At 41.8% G+C, this 12,916-nt stretch overlaps 1 non-coding gene across 1 annotated transcript; it reads right to left on the bottom strand.

Annotated features, from left to right (window-relative positions):
- Nucleotides 1-3,850: 3,850 nt before the first annotated feature.
- Nucleotides 3,851-3,957, bottom strand: LOC131252326 (small nucleolar RNA R71). The gene has a single exon (XR_009174354.1). It is a non-coding gene; the product is annotated as a small nucleolar RNA R71 (small nucleolar RNA).
- Nucleotides 3,958-12,916: the final 8,959 nt, after the last annotated feature.

Below are 12,916 nucleotides of genomic sequence, written 5' to 3'. Positions count from 1 at the left end.
GATGTATTCAAAGGCCCATGGATATGGTTCATTGCAATGTACATAAGGCCCATTGATGCAGCCCACTTGATTTATAAAAGGCCCATATGATGGGGCCTATTTGATGTATCTAAGGCCCATGGGTTGAGGCCCAACTTGTTATCCTTAGGGTCCATTGCATTGTGTGATTTCTCCATGGTTTGTGGCGGGCCATGCCTTGGGAGCAATGCTGGTTTGAAGTCCACATTGTAAGATTAATGTTGGTTAAATGTCCGCATTGTCACTCTCCCTAGGGCCCATTGATAAGCCCAACTTGTTGTGTATGAGGCCCCTGTGCAGGGCCCATCTGTGATGTATATTAAACCCAGGTGTAGGGCCCACCCATTGTGCATTAAGGCCCATGGGTTGTGGCCCATTGTGATGTATTTCCGGCCCAGATGGCAAGGCCCGATGTTATGTAAGAGAGGCACATGGGTTATGGCCCATTGTGATGTATTCGGGGCCCATGGGACGTGGCCCATCCGATGTATATAGGCCCATGTGATGCAGCCTATGTGATGCGTATTAGACCCATGTGACGCGGCCCATTATGATTGTATGAGGCCCATTGTGGTGTATTTGAGGGCTAGGCTATGGAGCCCATTGTGATGTTTGTTAGGCCCATGTGAAAGGCCCATCGTGATGTGTATTAAGCTCTTGAGTGAGGCCCATGGTGTTGTACATTTGGCCCTTGTGTGAGGTCATGGGTCCACTATATGTTAGGATCTATGTGGATCATTTCTTGAAAGAAATGTTGGTTAAATGTCCACATTGTCGAGGTCGATTGTCAATGCTGATTATTGATACCGATTATGAGTATATGACAGCTTAGCATCATGATACATGCCCACACGCATCATCTGCATGTTTGTTATGAGATGTGGTTGATCATTGCATATGTCATTGAGCATATTGTTATGAGACTCCCTGATAGGCGGAGGTTATCTCGCATGAGTGCACGGTATGCGCAGGATTGATGCATGACTGGATTGTATGACTCATGCACCTTGCATTATGATTACTGTATGCCCTAGTGACATCAGGGCCGTAGCCTCCACAGGCATATCGTGGATGGCCAGACGGGACATTGGAAATTTGTTCTAGCATCGGGCTACCATAGATAGCCCTGGGTGAAAATTCCTGAACCCTTTTGGTACCAGAGGATGCCCCAACGTCGAGACCGAGTGGATACATGAGTGTCCAAGTGCCGAATACCAGGAGTTCGTGTCTCCCACTGTGTCGTGGTCGGTTGGGAGGGGGTGTGGCCTTACCCACCCGAGCGTAGGGGGCATTGCTAGGCTGAGTTTGACCAGCTCGTGAATGGGTCCGCCATCGATGTGCCGGATAGGTATTGGCAGACTATTGGCCAGGCGGATAGTGAGATTTCTTACGCTCACTTGGATTGTGCGGCTGGGAGAGTGGCAGTGCCATTTGAAGTGTACTAAACCCCGGTGATTTCTCTAGAGCTCAACCGTACTAATATGTGGACTTATTGAGTAGGAATTGCATATCCATTCGTTCATTCATTCACTATCCACTCGGCCAGGTGGTGCGTAACTTTTTGTTACATGTACCTTCGCATAGTCAGGATTTCGGTTAGGCGTGCGACTAACCTGAGATCAGGAGTTTACCACATTAAGTAGGACTATCCAAATTTAGGTATGGGATTGGTTTGATAGAAGTCCCTTGTGGTGGACCCGGTAGCCTGCGATACTACGTACTATCATCCCGACTTCACATCCCAGCATGGTCATTTCCTTCACATCGCATATTACATTGCATCTGCAGTACTTAGCATTTTGGGTTACTATATTTTTTGCACTTATATGGCCTAAATGAAGTTGATGGTATTTGTGGCTCGTTAGGATTTGCATATTGCATTGCATCCTCAACATTTGTTATTGTCTATTTCATGTCTTGCATCGCATAGCCATTGGGCGGCTGATAGCACTCATGGACTTACCAGAACATTTCCGCTTACTCTGATATCGTATGGTTCATAATCTTGTCAGTATTTCTGCTTATTCCGATGGTGTATGATTTATGGGCTTTATAGTATACTTGACACTTATCTTGTGCACACAGTTTCACCACCCTCTAAGCTTTTATAAGCTTATGCACGATAGATGCGTGCAGGTGGCTTTAGGTTGTAGCAGCGCTGAGCTTGGAGTGTGCAACTATCCTCGGGAGCTTTGACTTTGACATATGTATTTCCTTTTTAATATTGTATTCAAATGATTATATTAGTGGATATGTGGTGATGATGTTGCCTTTATGATTTGGGTATACTTGTGGTTATGCTTTTTATGAGACAAATGTACGTTGAAAAATCCTCCTTGTAGGATCCCAGGATCGAAATCTGGCATATGAGTGCTGGAATCCGAGAATGAGGCACTACGGAGGCTGTCAGCGCTGGATTCGGTGATCGAAAATTTTGTGAGCCCGGTTTCCGAGTTTGGAGCGTGATAGTTAGCTAAACCTCTTAGCTAGGGCTAAGAGGTGAAGCTTGTAGCATGTTTAGATGTTTATTTTACTTTAATTATTGTTCTTAGTGAACTTCATTGATTTCTATTTTGATATTATTGGAATATTTTTAGTTTTCTATGATTTATTGTGACTCAAATTACAGTAGATGTTGTGATAGCTTTGGATATCTTCTTTTCCTGTTTTGAGATAGTGAAATTTCTAAATCCTGTTATTCACCATCATCTCCTGGGCATGGTAGGGTGATGGAATCCCTTCCAATATCATAATTCTCCTCCATTGAGAATTAAGTTAATGAAAAGTTCAGATTTGATTTAAATTACTTTACAAGTGGATCCTTAGCATCCTTATTCCCACCTTTAATTGATAGTTTTAACATTATTCACAATTACTCTCTTTTATTCTAAAATTTAAATTTAGATATTTTTCTAGTTCTAGTTCTTTTCAGTATATGTACAAGTTTAATCCTTGTGGATTTGACCTCGTTCTCACGAGTTATTACTACATCACGACCCTACACTTGGGGTTGTGAACAAGTTTTTGGCATCGTGGCAGGGGACTACGACTACGTTTTTTCAGAATTAATTGGTATTATAATTAGGTTAAGATTAGGTTTAACTTTTTTCTTTTTTGAAGGCTATAATTTTTTCTGAAATTGTTTTCTGTTTTGTAGGATCTTAACATAGCAATTCTACTCCGGTAACCTCTTTCCAATTTTTGTTTTCTTTCCTAGATTTCTTATTTGCTTTAGTTTTCTTTCTTTTAGGTTTTAGTTGTTTGGTGCTTGAAGGCTATGCGTGTTTCATGCCCAAGTGGGTTCGTGAAAACACTTAATGTCTCTTGAGTAAAGGGGGATTAATCGAAGGGTTGCCTATCCATCAAAGGATTAGACACTACTTGACATCCTCTCAGTTAATTGAAGTAATGGCTACAAATTAATCTCAACCACCATTTAAGGAAGTTCAAGATGAAAACGATGTGCATAATATACCCCCACCACGTACTCTACAAGATTATTTACAACTAGCAGGGGTGGGTACACCTTCCTGCATGATATTTTCATTGAATGTAGTAACTATGGATATTAAACCAGGAGTAATTCATCCCTAAGTGTCATGGACTAGAATATGAAAGTCTATACTTGCATATAAAAAAGTTTGATGAAATCATATCTACATTACACTTTCCAAATGTGTCTGAGGACACAATTAGACTGAAATCGTTTCCTTTCTCTTTGAAAGAAAAGGCTTAGTCGTGGTTACATTCCTTAAGACCAAGGTCCATTGGCACGTGGGTTGAGATGACAAGGGAGTTCCTTATAAAGTTTTTTTCCTATCATAAAACAAATACCTTAAGGAAAGCAATTATAAATTTTGTGCAAAAAGAGGATGAGACCTTCTTCCAATGTTGGGAGCGATTTAAGGATCTCATAAATTCATATCCACACCATGACTACGAAACATGATGTATAACAAGCTTTTTCTATAAGGGATTGACCTCACCCATGTGCCAATTTATGAAGATGATGTATAATAGGTAATTCATGAATAAGGAAGCCAATGATGTGTGGGATTATTTTGATAAACTTGCTGAAAACGCGCAATCATGGGATACCTCTTCAAGAATTACCACTTCGAAGCCTACTCGATCAAAGGAAAGGGGAGGAATTTATGTTCTAAAGAAGGAAGATGATATAAATGCAAGAGTGACCAAACTCACAAGAAAAGTCGAGGCCATGGAACTTAAGAAGGTAGAACCTGAAAAGACTGTGAAAGTTATTTGTGGTATTTGTGTTTATAACGTACATACAACTGAGAATTGCCCAACAATTCCTGCTTTTCAAGAGATATTGAATGAGTAATCAAATGCCGTAAACAACTACCAAAAACCTTTCAATAGACCCACCTCAAATACATATAACTCAAGCTGGAGGAACCATCCAAACTTCAGTTGGAGGAACGGATAAATAGCTACTCCTCAAGGGATCCTTAACCAATTTCTGAATTAAAGGAAACCTTAAGAGGATCCGGTCTTAAAACATATACAAAACTAAGAGCTTTTTAATCAGGATATGCTGTAAGTATTTCAAGACCTTACAAAGGCCATACAAGGTCTTGAAACAAAAAAAAAAAATTGATTGGGAAGAAAGGGATCCTTTTGGCTCAGCCTCTCCCTAACCAAAAACGACAATATGAAATTAGTGACTCAAGCTCTTCAAAACAGATGGAGCAGGCTAAGTCTATCACCACACTTAGGAGTGGGAAGACAATTGAAAAATCTATTCCAATGAGGACTGAAAAGCCTGAGGACTCGAAAATAGATGAGAATGATAGACCTAGCCATGCTCCACATGGGTTAGAATCAAAACCTCAAAGTAAGTTGATTGCGCCATTCCCTCAATGCTTGATTTCAACAAAACCTCTCTCTAACTGATGATATTTAGAGATGCTTAAGCAAGTGAAGGTCAACATCCCTCTACTGGATGCCATTAAACAAATCCTTTCATATGCCAAATTTTTGAAAGATTTATGTACGACCAAAAGACTGTAAAACATACAAAAGAAAATATTTTTGACAAAAAAAGTGAGTGCCATCCTCAAGCAAGATGTGCCACAAAAATACAAAGATCTCGGTAACCCAACCTTCACTTGTGTAATTGGGAACAATTGGATTGAGTACACATTTCTTGGCTTGGGGGCGGGCGCAAATCGGATCCCTTACTTGATTTACAAATAATTGGGTTTAGGTGAATTAAAACCCACCAGGACCACATTACAACTTGTCGATCACTTAGTTCATGTACCGAGAGGGATCGATGATTAAGGATGTGTTGGTCTAAGTTGATAAATTCTACTATCCAGTAGATTTTATTGTCCTGGATACTCAACCCATTATAGATATGAGTACTTAAATACCTGTCTTTTTGTGTTGTCCATTCCTTATTACATCAAATGTTATCATTAATTATAGGAATGAAATTATGAATTTATCTTTCGAAAATATGTCATTGGAACTCAACATCTTTTTCAATATGAACAAATAGTTAGAGGATGATGATGATACCCACGACATTAACATGATTGATTCTTTCATGAAAAATAGAGCAACTTTGACTCTATACTTTGACACTCTAGAGACATGATTGGCCTACTCCCCTGATTTAGATGATGACATGATTAGGGAGATGAATTCCTTACTTGATGCTATGCCGGTACTTGAAGTTAACTGGTAAAGATTACAATTTGATAAATTGTACCAAACCGATGTAGTGCCTTTACCGTCTAGCCTAAAAGCACCGAAGCTTGACTTAAAACCTTTGCCCACTGATCTTAAATGTCTATTTAGGTTAAGATAAGACATACCTAGTGGTGATCTCTTCCCACTTTGAGACAAAACAAGAGAGTGTGTTCATTTCCACTCTCATTTTCACTCACTCTCTCTCTCTCTCTCTCTCTCTCTCTCTCTCTCTCTCTCCCTACCCATTCCTCTTTTACACAATTTTCAACTAAACCCATTCCTTACAACACCCATCCCACCATTCCTTATCAATTCATCATTCTTCTCTCTCTCTCTCTCTCTCTCTCTCTCTCTCTCTTTTTCTAAGCAATCTCCCACTCCCAAGAGAGCTTCCAACGTCCAAGCTCTCTCTCCCGAAAACAAGTGTGGCCCACTTTCCCACCCTCTCATCTCCCATCTCAACCATTCATTCTCCATCAACCTCCATTAAAATAGAAGGCAAGGAGCATAGGAGTCCAAGGAGCTAAAGAAGAAGGTCGATAGGTGGGTGATCTATCGTCGATTTGCATTGAGGACCCACTTATAGGTGGGACGCATTTTGATGTATGTGTTGTAATCATGAGGGGGCCATAGTGGCGGGGTCCCCCATCACTGTCTTTCTCTCTCTCTCTCTTATATGATGTAGAGGTGTGTGGTCTACCTGGTGTATGTGTGTGGCCCACCATGAAGAATGTATTATATCCATGCCATCCATATAACAGGCCCACCTTGCTGGACCATCCAGCGGCAGGCCAGTTGGGCTACCTGTTTGGACAGTCCCGGTTGAAGGGAAAATACAAATATCAGCCTGACCCAAACTCTCGTGGCCACGTCACCTGGGGACTCACCAAATGTGGGTTTTCATCAGCCGTTTGCCCAGATGGGTGATTATTCATGTATATGATATTATAATATATATAATATAATATAATATAATATATGTATATAATATAATATAATATATATATATATATAATATAACATATATATATATATATATATATGCAAGAGGGCCCCACATGGGACCCACATCTGATGCAGCGTCCTACGTCCAGCCGACTGTCCAGGTCTGGGCACTGGACGCTTGATCGTCCATATATATATATATAAATTTTGGGTGGGCCACGCTCGTGGACCCCACCTCGATCTATGTGTTTCATCTGCATCGTCCATTTGGACGGTGCCAGGAGCAGCCCCACCAAGATGGATGTTTTTCATCCAAACTGTCCATCCACTTGGCATTATCTGGCCGTCCATCTGCTGGATGTCCAACGACTCACCATGATGGATGTTTTCCATCCAAACTATTCATTCATTTGGTGGGCAGCCACGTGCTTGGCCCCCACAATGATGTATATGCTTTATCCATGCAGCCCATCAGTGGGTCCCACGACGTTAACAGTCCTGTGGGGCCACTGCTGTATATGTTGTATCTAACGTTCATCCATTTGGTGACTCATCTCAAGGCTTGAGACTAAAAATAAGATTGATTTAGCTATCAAGTGGACCACACTGCCATACCAGTGGGGATTAAACGTCTACCATTGACACTCCTTTTGAGTTACAAAAGTCTTGAACCAATATGATATTTTTTTCCTCTAAGTTCAGGTCTTTATGAACTTATGAACTGACTGGATGGAAAATAAATGCTTTGGTGGGCCTCTTAATTTTAACAGTGGGAATCACTATCACCACTATTATGTGTGGTAAGGTCCAGATGATCCTTTGGATACGATTCTTTTTTTGAATAATGCTCTAATATAATCTCTAACAATAAAATGAATTGTGTTGATTGGCTCCTTTGATCGACCCAATTGATTCGGCCCATTTGATTCGACCCCTTTGATCGGCCCAATTGATTTGGCTCATTTGTATCGGCCCATCTGATTCGGCTCCTTTGATCGGCCCAATTGATTTGGCCCATTTGTACTGGCCCATTTGATCGGCCCAATTGATTTGACCCATTTGTACCAGCCCATTTGATTCGGCCCATTTGATCGGCCCATTTGATTCGACCCCTTTGATCGGCCAAATTAATTCGGCCCATTTGAATTGGCCCATCTGATTTGGCCCCTTTGATGGGCCCAATTGATTCGACCCATTTGTATCGGCCCATTTAATTCGGCCCCATTGATCGGCCCAATTGATTCGGCCCATTTGTATCGACCCATTTGATTCGGCTCCTTTGATCGGGCCAATTGATTTGGCCTATTCGTACTGGCCCATTTGATTCGGCCCATTCGTACCAGCTCATTTGATTCGGCCTATTTGATTGATTCGGTCCATTTGATGTAATTGAGGCCCATGATGATGTATATTAGGCTCTTGTATGAGGCCACGAGCCTATTATACGATTTGCCCTATGAGTGCCATTCCTTGGGAGCAATGTTGGTTAAAGGTACACATTGATGGGTAATAATGGTTGGACGTCCACATTGTGACCTTCCCTTAGGCCTTGTTAGGCCCATTCTTATCATTTCCTAGTGGGTTAACCTAAACGCTTGGGACCCATTGATTTTATTTAATAGATCATTGGTCGTCCATCTATGGACCCCGCCTTGTGTCGAGGATGATTATCGATGCCAATTATCGGTGCCGATTGCCGATATCGACTACTGTTGCAGATTATCAGCTTGTGAAAGCATAGCATCATGATACATTGCCATATGCATCATCTGTATGTTTGTTATGTGGTGTGATTGGCCATCGCATATGCCATAGTGTAGGTGATTTATGGTACTCCCTGATAGGCAGAGTTATCCCACATGAGCGCACGGTATGCACAGGATTGATGCATGATTGGGTTGTGTGATTCATGCACTTTGCATTTATGTGATTGTGATTACTGTATGCCCTAGTGACATCAGGGCCGTAGCTCTACAGACACATCGTGGGTGGCTGAATTGGATACTAGAAATACTGTTTCTAAGCATCAGGGCGCTATAAATGTCCCTAGGTGAAAATCCCTAAACTCGATGGTACCAGAGGATGACTCTAACGTCGAGACTTAGTGGATACATAAGCGCACGAGGGCCGAATACCAGGAGGCCACGTCTCCCAATGTGTTGTGGTCGGTTGGAAAGGGGTGTGGCCTTACCCGCTCGAGGGTAGGGGGCATTGTTAGGCTGAGTATGACCAGCTCATGAATGGGTCCGCTATCGACGTGCCAGATAGGTATTGGCAGACTATTAGCTAGGCGGATAGGGAGGTTTCTTACGCTCACTTAGACTGCGTGCCTAGGAAAGGAGCAGTGCCATTTGGAGTGTACTAAACTCCGATGATTATCTAGAATGAGAACCGTACTAATATTTAATGCTCTAGTGAGGAGCTGCATTGATATGTGGATGAGGATTGGCATGCATGAGTTGCATTTCGCATCGCATGGCCTTGATATGGCCGACAACATTCATGTCTTGCACCATATAGCCTTGGTACGGCTGATTGCATTCATACACTCATCAGCATGATTCCGCATTACTTTGACATTGCATTCTGAGCATGCTCATATTGTGCACACACTTACACCGCCCACTAAGCTTTCTATAAGCTTATGCATGATTGATGCGTGCATGTGACGCTCGGACGCAGCAACATCACTGAGCTTGGAGCTTGCAGCCGTAGCTTCGCCGCAGTAGGAGTGTGCAGTTGAGCTTTAGGAGTTCCCATTATCATTATCTTGTATTTCCCTTCATACGCATTGTACTTTAAAGTTTTTTTTATCATAGTGGATTTTGTGATGGTGTTCTTGTGGTTATTGTTCATGGGTTATGCTTATGGTTATGCTCATTATGAATCAAAATCATGTTAAAAATCCTCCTTGTAGAATCCTAGGATCGGAACCTGGTGTATGGGTGCTAGGAGCCGAGAATGGGGTACTACAGAGGCTGTCAGCACCTGATTTGGCGATATGAAATTTTGTGAGCCCGGTTTCTGAGTTTGGGGCGTAACACCACATTACCAGATTTTAGGTGAGTAATCGCAACATATTTTCTCTCCGTTGTGATTAAACCAATTGTTTGATTGTTTAGTTGATTATGATTTTTTTATTAAGTGTTTGTTGACTTTATTTATAATTACAATGCTATTATTGAAACATGCTACTATATGTGTGTGTGTGTGTTGAAATTGTTAATATGAGGTATCAACCATGCTCATACATCCATATCATGCATCACAAGTTCTACACTGAATACTTAGGGCTCTCCCTAGATGACCTGCAAGTACTTATAGTATCGAGTGAGCTAGGGTACCATCTCTGAATGCCCACAATCTGTGAAAGCCTATCCATATGGTGGAAGCCTACCCCAACAAGGGGAGATGCAGGTTGATGGGGTCAAGCCCTAAACTCGAAAACTGGGCCCACAAAATTTCTGATTGCTGAATCCGGTGCCGACAACCTCCGTAGTACCCCATTCTCAGCTTTTAGCACCCATACGCCAGATTTCGATTCTGAGATCCTACAAGGAGGATTTTCAACGTACATTTGTCTCATAAGAAGAATAAACAAAAGTTTACCCAAATCATAAAGGCAACAACATCACCATCACATATCCACTAATATAAATAATTGAATACAATGCTAAAAGAAAAATACATATATTGAAAATTAAAACTCCAGAAGACCACTGCACGCTCTAAGCTCAATGCTGCTACAATCTAATGCCACCTGAACGCATCTATTATGTCTAAGCTTATAGAAAGCTTAAAGGGTGGTGTTAAGTGTGTGCGATGCACGTGCCAAGCATAAAAATATCAGAGTAAGTGGAAATACTGGCAATACATAAATCATACAATATCAGAGTAATGTAGAAACATGCTGACAAGTTCATAAATATCATCAGCCTTATCCAGGTTATGTGATGCAAAAACATAATAAGCCAAATATCATATACTGAGAATGCAGTGCAATATACAAATCTTGATGAGTCTACAAATACCGTGAGGATCATCTAGGCCATATAAATGTAGAAACATAGCAACCCCAAATGCCATATGCTGTGGAGTAATATAATATGCGGTGCGAATGAAATGACCAAGTTGGAGTGTGAAGTCGGGATGATAGTACATAGTATCATAGGCTACGGGGTCCATCACAAGGGACTTTTATCCAAACCAGTCCCATACCTAAATTTGGATAGTCAAACTCATTATGATAAACTTCTAATCTCAGGTTAGTCGCGCGCCTAACCAAAATCCTGAATATTGCAAAGGTACTCATATCAAATTAGCTGCGCACCACCAGCCCGAGTGGATAGTGAATGAATGAATGAATGAGTAAGATGTTGAGTATACAACTCCTGCTCAATAAGTCCACATATCAATACCGTACATCTCTAGGATCATTACCAGGGTATATTACACTCTACACTAGCTTGCCGCCCATATCCGAGTGCACAACTGGGTAAGTGGAAGAGACCTCACTATCCGCCTGCTAATATCGGGTTCGGCTTGTCGATAGCATACCCATTCCTCAAGCTCGTCAAACTCAACCTAGATATTGGCCCCTCACTCAAGCGGGTAAGGTTATACCCCTTTCCAATCAACCACGATACAGTGAGAGACGTGACCTACTGGTATACGGCCCTCATGCGCTCATGAATATCTACTCGGTCTAGACGTTGAGCGTCTCTTGGCAAGGGAGGTTTAGGAATTTTCACCTAGGGATATCTATGACGCTCGTATGCTAGAACTAAGCATTTCTGGTGTCCCATCTGGCCATCCACAACATGCCTGTAGAGGCCACTGCCCTGATGTCGATAGGGCATATAGTGGTCATATCACAAAATGCAAGATGTATGAGTCACACAGTCCAATCATGCATCAATTAAGCGCATACCGTGCGCTTATATGGGATGACTCTACCTATCAGGGAGTCCCATAAACAACCTGCGCTATGACATGTGCAATGGTCAACCACACCTCATAACAAACATGCAGATGATGAGTATGGACATGTATCATGATGCTATGCTGCCACATGCTCATAATCAGTATCGATAACTAGCACCGATAATCAACCTCGATAATTAGCCTCAATAATCGACATCAATGAGAATGGGCCTAACAAGGCTGAAGGAAAGATCACAATGTGGACATTAACCATCATTGCCCATCAATGTGGACATTTAACCAACTTTGCTCCCAAAGAGTGGCCCACATAAAGCCTAACATATAGGGGGGCCATGGCCTCACACAAGGGCCTCATACATAACATAATGGGCCACATACAGTCTCAATGGGCCTCATACAATCATAATGGGTCTTACATAAGGGTCTCATACATCACATTGGGCCACATACAATCTCAATGGGCCTCATACAATCACAATGGGCCACATACAACCTCAATGGGCCTTGCATACATCACACTGGGCCTTATCATATGGGCAAATATACATCGCACTGGGCCACAACCCATGAGCCTCAAATGCATCACAATGGACCTCACTAAAGGGGCCGTAAATACATCAGATTAGGCCTCAACCCATAGGCCTCAAATGCGTCACAATGGGCGTTATATACATTAAGTGGGCCGCATCACATGGGCCACACCAATGGGCTAATACACATCAAGTGGACCACACCAATGGGCCAATATTCATCAAGTGGGCCGCATCATCTACACCATTCATCTATTTTTTTAGATCATTTTAGTGCATTAACCAAAAAAGTGGATCACATCGGAGGATCATCTGGACCATACCACAAATAACAGTGGGGATAATGATTTCCGTCGTTAAAATTTCCTAGGGTCACCATGACATTTATTTTCCATACAAACTTATCATACAGTCACAAAGACCTGAATTAAGTGAGAAAAATAAATTTCATACTGATCCAAAATATTTGTACTCCCAAATAGATTTCAATGGTAAGCGTTCAATCCCCCATTATTTTTTGGCAGTGTGGTCCACTTGATAAATAGATCTGTCTTATTTTTAATCTCAAGCCTTAAGACGAGCTCACTAATTAGATGGTCGGTTTGGATGTAACACATACATCATGTATGGGCCCCACAGCTAGGCGGATTAGATGCAAAACATATGGACGATGTTCATGAAACACTAATGGACGACGTGAATAAAGCACATACATCAGGGTGCGCACTCACACCGCACCGTCTAGATGGACGGTGTGG

Source organism: Magnolia sinica, chromosome 7 (genome assembly GCF_029962835.1).
Source record: "Magnolia sinica isolate HGM2019 chromosome 7, MsV1, whole genome shotgun sequence".
Lineage (NCBI taxonomy): Eukaryota > Viridiplantae > Streptophyta > Magnoliopsida > Magnoliales > Magnoliaceae > Magnolia > Magnolia sinica.
The sequence above is the reverse complement of the archived record's forward strand: the minus strand, read 5'-3'. Positions and strand labels throughout refer to the sequence as shown.